The following is a 7,110-nucleotide window of genomic DNA, read 5'->3' on the forward strand; positions in this document are numbered from 1 at the left end:
AATCCAGGAGAGATGAAGGGGCTGAGTGAGGCAAGCAGAGGCTCCTGTATTAAGTGAGAGAGTCAGGAAATCTGTCAGGAGGAGGAGGTCAGTGACACAGAGGAAAGACACAGTTTGAAGGAATACACCCTTATCTGGGAAGTGACTCAGCACACACCCTAACGAGAACAGGAGAGAAGCAGGGCTAGAGAAAGCATGTTAATTCTTCCTATAATAGCAAACACTTTTAGAAGCAGCTGTTTCTCATTTTCCTAGCTTCCGCCACTGCTCACTTGCTTCTAGGGGGTCTCTGGGGCCTGGCCCTGGACCCTCTGCTCAGGTGTGAGCCTAGGTGCATATCCAGTGATGCTGACCTACAATGTGCAGCAGATTAAATCTATAAATGAGAAGTGATGGATCCAAAGCTTGTTTTATATTATTTCTATCTTGTCACACTGCTCCAAAGAGGCTTTAGGGCACTTTGCAGAACAGCATGCATCAATAAAATGCATTATCTTAAAATTAAAGCAGCAGTAAAAAAAACAACAACAATCTATACATAGCAGCCGGCAGAGCGGTTCAATATCAAAGAAGCAAACCACAACCTCCAGGGAGCTGCCTCCCCTCTCTTTGAGGTCCTTTAAACTGTGACAGGGCAGTCCCATTACACTTACAACGAATGTAATTCTAACTGGAGCAATCCTGCTTCAATTGGCACCTGACGTGGTGAATGAGTCTGTCGCCTTGTTTGCAATGACACCTTTGTGAAATGAGGACAGTGGAGGTGAACTGGTGATGTCACTACATGAACACATCGTGTTGTGTTTCAAGGTGTCAGAACGTTACTCGTGTGATGCTCCTTAAATGTGCTAGACTGGAGTTAAGAGCAAAGGAATCAAAGGCTTGATTTGAGATAAGGAGCAGAGCAATCCACACTTCCGATCGGCCCTGCTGGATGGGGGTTGGGTGTGGCAGAGGTGCACCTCTGACAGCAGGAGGCCACCACCGTAGAGGTCCCTACTGCACCTGCCAAAAGCACAGGCAGAAGCTGCCACCAGCAGTATCTCATGGGTAGTAGCCCATGTACACCAGCAGTACTACTCATGGGTAGTAGCCAGCACAAACTCCCAAAATGAGCATTTCTGGGGAATAGGTGAAGCTGAGTTGGGCAAAGATTCACTAGATCCGAAGCCAGTCCAGTTGCTGGTGATGGGCCTGATCCAGGTGTCTCTCCTAACCCAGCCTGGAGGTGGTCTTTTGGAACTATCTACTTTACTGCTGCCTCACATCCCCCCCTGGACAAAATGAGGAGCTGGGCTCTGGATGCAGTCGTGGCTCCACTGTTCCATTCAGCCCTGCTGCTCCTGACTGGGAGTTAGGATTGATCTTCAAATTGGTTAAATGGTAGTTTGGGCAGGTGATAGTCCTTGGATCGCATAAAGAAGTACATTAAGGAGTCATGTGCTTTTAAAAATAGTGATAAGGACTTTATTTTTTAAAAAAACACACACTCTGTGGCTGTCTGCGGTACAATTTTGTAACTTACAGTATGCATCATTGTATGTTGACACTAGTTACAATTATATCTGCATTTAACAATGCTTTGGGCTCTTTCTAATTAATCAGACAGGTTTTATACAGAAGGTGCTTAGATGCATTTGAAATGTTAATGTTCTCCAAGGTGTGGATGTTCCAGAGAAACTATGACACAATATCTCTCTGCTTGGCAAATGACACAGATGAAGCTGTGAAAAGGAATATATTGCAAGTGATAATAGATCAGATTTTTCAGTCCATTGTCAGCATCGGGGACCTGATATGCATAAAATGTAGGTCACAGCATTCCATTGAGCACCCATATCTAACTTTAATAGGAAAATAAACCGTGTTACTCTGAAACAATGGGCACCAGTGAGAAATAAAAACGTTTATGATACAGCATTGCTTTTTAAGTGACTTTCAGTAGTACCAAATTCCTATAGCACTCATTAAGTAATTTGTTTTCTTTACAGTGCAGTTTAAATAGTTTATCTCTTCTATTTTTCTGGGGGAGTTTATAGTTGGAGAATAGGCACTGCCGACGAGATTTGCCTGTTGAACAGTCTGTCACTTACTACACGCCTGCTAACAGCGAGGAATAACTGGGGGAATGAACGAAACGACAGTAGACAAGAGAGAACTGGCCAGCCACATTTCTTTTCAAAGTCCTTAATATTGCTGCTTTAGCCTCCATGAAATAGGGATGATATGAACATTTTCAGTTTTGGGGGTTCAGGGACAATTCGATTTGCAATCAGATGGGAAACTAGACTTATCTCAAGTGAGTCTTTCATTAAGGCAGGGGCATCTAACTTGTGGCACTCTAAGATGTTGCTGGACTCCAACTCCCATTATCTCTGAACACTGACTGTGTGGGTGAGATGATGGGCATCGGAGTCCAGCAACATTTTAAGGGTCTCAGGTGCTCCCCCTACTTGGCTTAAGGTTTTTCTAAAGCACTGAAAATTAAACTGGGGTATCCTGACTCAGTTTGGTAAAGCACCAAATCAGGGCCCTCCAAATCTTGTTGGAACTGAAAGGATGGACACTGGAGGTATTGGGTTTGACCAGCCACCAACCAGTAGTCTGACAGGTGAATTTCTCTAAGAGAACATAAACCTTGTAGCTTCTGTATATCAATCTTTTACTGTGGCAGCTCCTGCACTTTGGAACTCTACTTACTGACATCAAACAGGCACCCTCACTGTACCCCTTTCAGCACCTACTAAAAACATTTTTTGTTTAGGCAAGCCTCTCCAGATATGCAGAATGTGGGCATGTGTTTAATCAACCTCTGATTTTAATTGCTTTTTGAATATTTTAAATTGCTGTTTCTACTGATAATTTTATTGTTTTCTTCTTTTTTGCAGTTCTTTGGGGGAGGGTTACAATCCATTTTTACAATAAATAGGATGAATTTATTTATCAATGTTTTGGTGCAGAGGGGGACTTGTCATGCTTTACAATCAAACAACATATAAATTTTATGAAATAACTAACTAACTAAATAAACAAATAAATAATAAATATTCTCTTGGGGCTGTCATTTTAGTTGTTTCTGGAGACAACTGGGAGTCAGAAATTCTTGCCAATTTACTTCAGATCACCCAGTAGATTGTGACCCATTTTCTCACCACCCCTACTTTATTGTGTTAGTGTGCCTCTCAGGATGCAGGCACTTAGCTGCACATGTGGTGGGACTGTGATGTTATGGCAGGATTCCAGTTACAAAGGTTCCAGGGAATCTCCAGAATTTTAACCATGAACACAGGACCTTTGCTTTCACTCCCCTCCATTTTTATTCTTAGAAACTTAGATTGATAGGGAAATTATGAACAAGAGCTGCTGCCAGCTATTGAACCAGTGTCCTCCAAATTACTATGTTACTAAATGGATGCAAAGAAAAAACAGAATCCAGATAATGCTGGAAGGTCCTCTTAGGAATGTGTCCAGAATGCAGATTTTCACCTGGAAACATGAATGAAACAAAAGAAAAGTAAGTAGAAAATAATTTTATATCAAACTTGAGGGCACTTCTCCCAAATGTGAAATGTGAAAGCTTCCCCACCACCACCACCAAGGACAATATGAGAATGTCATGTCTGCAAACATACATCTTTAAGGAGCTGATATTTGTCTAAATCAGAACACTGTGTGAGGCTGCAGCATGCAAGGATAAAGCATATTAAGAGAGATTCAACAAGACAGGAAGGCAGACTATTATAATAAAGGGGGAAGAACAATATTACACATACTGATAGTAATATCAGGCTTCAACAGCTGGGAACGTTTAGAGTAATGTGAAAAGAAAATTGTTCAAGAATGAAAACTTAGGCACTATTTATTGTTGTTTGATGGATTCTGCCCTCCCCATCATAGCTTAGAGGCTCTTCAAAGAGATACAGCATATTTAAATGCAAAAGGTAAAAAAAAAAACATGGTTAAAGAACACAGGCTATAAATGTAGGTTTCTCTGTGTATATCAGCTTCAAAGATGCCACAGGCACCTAGTCTTAAAATGCAATAACCAGAGCAGGGCTGTTCGTAACTCCTGTTTAAACAAATTTAAAGCAAAATTAAAAGAGCAGCTCTGTTCAGTAGTCTTTCTCTGAGATCTGTGCAGCTGTGGGCCATATGGATGATGGGAATTCCATTCCACCCTTTGCTGCAGATATGTGGGATTGTTACATGTCACATGTCTGTTTACATTCCAGCACAGATTGCTGGAGTCCCGTGAGCGGAACATCCGCTCTGTATTGCTTTTGTTGTTCTTCTCAGAGAAGAACATGGGGAAAGGGTCTCTACAGATGTACAGATGTGTGTGCATGTGAGGGTTTGCACATGATCCAGAAGAATCCTATGTGACCAGGGATCTTGATCACTTGGAATCCCCTGCATGTGTACAGATGGGGAGAAGTGGCTTTTATTTATTGGTTTGAACACAGAGGGGATAGAGGGATGGGCTGCAGGCATAGATTCATTTCCCCCTCAATGTGTGGGGTATATAAAGTAGTGGGGTGCAATTAGACAAAACCCAGCAGCCATTCTTCTAGGAAAAGGCAGAGTTTAGAGGGGGCAATTTGGAAAAGGGAAGTTGTGAGGCTCAACTCCTTCCCTTCCTTTAGCTTTTTCTGTCCCAAGTTATCCTCCAAACAGCTCCCCTGCCCCCACCCAAGGATTGCAAACATACATTTGCAAGAATAAACACATGTCTAGATCCTACTCAGGGATTTCACCTGTTTCATTTCCTGGTTAGGAAACTGAAATTGAACCACAGTTTCCTGGTTCAACTTGTAAAAGGCAACTGTAGTTTAAGCAAACCACAAGAGAAACACCAAACCCACTTCATAAAGGGAGGGATAGAGAGTAAACAGACACAACTTTATTAAGCTGAAATAGCATACCCTCCAACATTTCTCTGATGAAAATAAGGACATCCCATTCCATAATGATAGTTTTACTATTTATACCCAACACATGTTATTGGGTTGCCCTAGCACTCTGGGAAGATTCCAACATATATAAAAACATAATACAGTGGTGCCCCGCAAGACGAACGCCTCGCAAGACGGAAAACCCGCTAGACGAAAGGGTTTTCCGTTTTGGAGGCGCTTCGCAAAACAAATTTCCCTATGGGCTTGCTTCGCAAGACGAAAATGTCTTGCGAGTTCCTGCGGGGTTTTTTCCCTCCCCCCCTTTTCCTAAGCCCTAAGCCGCTTATCAGCTGATCCTCTGATAAGCCGCTTATCAGCTGATCCGCTAAAAGCCGCTAAACCGCTAATAGCGCTAATCCGCTAAGCTGTCAATGGGCTTGCTTCGGAAGACGAAAAAACCGCTATACGAAGAGCCTCACAGAACGGATTAATTTCGTCTTGCGAGGCACCACTGAAAAACATTTTAAAAAACCCTCCTCTATACAGGATTGACTTCAGATGGCTTGGGGGTTTGATAATTCCATACCCTCCAACATTTCTCCAATGAAAATAGGGACATCCTAAAGAAAAGCAGGACATTCCGGGATCAAATCAGAAACCGGGATGGCTTCTCTAAATCAGGGACATCCCTGGAAAATAGGGACACTTGGAAGGGTCTGAAATAGTTGCATGTGAAGGGGACCAGTAAGTGCAACTTGAAAGACTGAAATCTGTGTCAGATGTTATTTTAAAGCCAGGAATTAAGAAACTCTGCCTCTAAAATTTAAATATAAAGTAATGCATGGATGAAAAAAGACACAGAACCCCACTAACAGTGAGACCAGTGTGCCGCAGTACCAGTTTCTAGCGTGTATTTCCTTGTTTGACAACATTGGTAGCTCGTGAAATGGTTCTTTGGTGATAACAACCCAGCACAGCAGTTCGGCTGAGAGGGGAAAGGAATTCCAGTTCAGTTACGTTGTAAACTAAAAGGACAAACAGTTGATTGAATCAAAATGTAAAGCTACCAGGAATCCCAAAACTCCATAATATCTACAGCTGTTATTTCTCTGACCACATGATAATGTGTATAAAGAATCAGGAGGAAATAATGCTTTATATTTAAACAGCATCCAGTTCACAAGAAATGTCTGAGGTGGCCCCATTAAATGTAGCATTTTGACAGAGGTGGAAAAGAGTTAAAGAACTACCAGGGTTCTCAGGTGAGCCTTCGGTTTAGGAAAAGTTTTTGAAAGTAGGTTAAGGACATCAAATGCAAGCACACCTAAGAAAGGAAAGTTTGATCAAGGACAGTCAGTGTGTGGTTAGGAAAAAGGAAGCTCTCCCTCTCTTGCTTGTCAGGCTATTCTTTATGGGCTGGACAAAGGTGACATTACAGAAGTACCATGTACCAATGTTTTCAGAGAGTCTAATAAAGCATCATGCCAGATCAAAGGCAAAGGAACTGAAGAAAAACTTGTCTGCTGGTTTCATGAGCCAAAATAGAGAAGGACAGCCCAAGTCCCTCTAGATTTAGATCCCCAAGGCTCCAGCACCAGCCTGATTTCCACGTTTTTAAAAGGAGATGAAGCAGCAAATAGTGAAGATTAGACATTAGATAAATGTGTGGAATTCTAATGCATTCAAACTGGAATGTAGTGGACAGTGCAGTTTGGGGCTAGTTGTGGTGACAAACATGGCAAGCAAGCAAACAAATAGAAATGATAATAACAGGCAATAATTGCTGAATATTAATAATGACAAATATGGTAGGTGATAAGGAAGCATCTGCCCCACCACAAACACACACTTCCACAGCTCATATTGACTTGGATCAGAAATAAGTCAATTTCCCCCTGCAAAATCAGGAACGAGCGAATTTCCAGACCAACCAAAATTCACTCCTTTGAGCCCTGACATCCACTTCCAACCAGCCCTCTTCTCCCTCCTCCTTTTCCTTCCAGCCTGTTGACTGGACTGCAGTTTCAGTGACAGTCATGCTTTGGTGGTAAGCAAACCTCAGGGAAAGAGAAGTCAAGAAGGGGCTGGTGCTGCTGCTTTCTTCCTCTGGTGCCTGGCACACTGCCAAACACTGCACTAGGCCACTCTGAAGTAGTTGGAGTTTTCCCAAGTGCTACTGCAGTGCCAGGCCCCTTGGGGAGATTACATCTCCCAGAGG

Source organism: Podarcis erhardii (assembly GCF_964252035.2).
Source record: "Podarcis erhardii genome assembly, chromosome: 6".
Taxonomy (NCBI): Eukaryota; Metazoa; Chordata; class Lepidosauria; order Squamata; family Lacertidae; genus Podarcis; species Podarcis erhardii.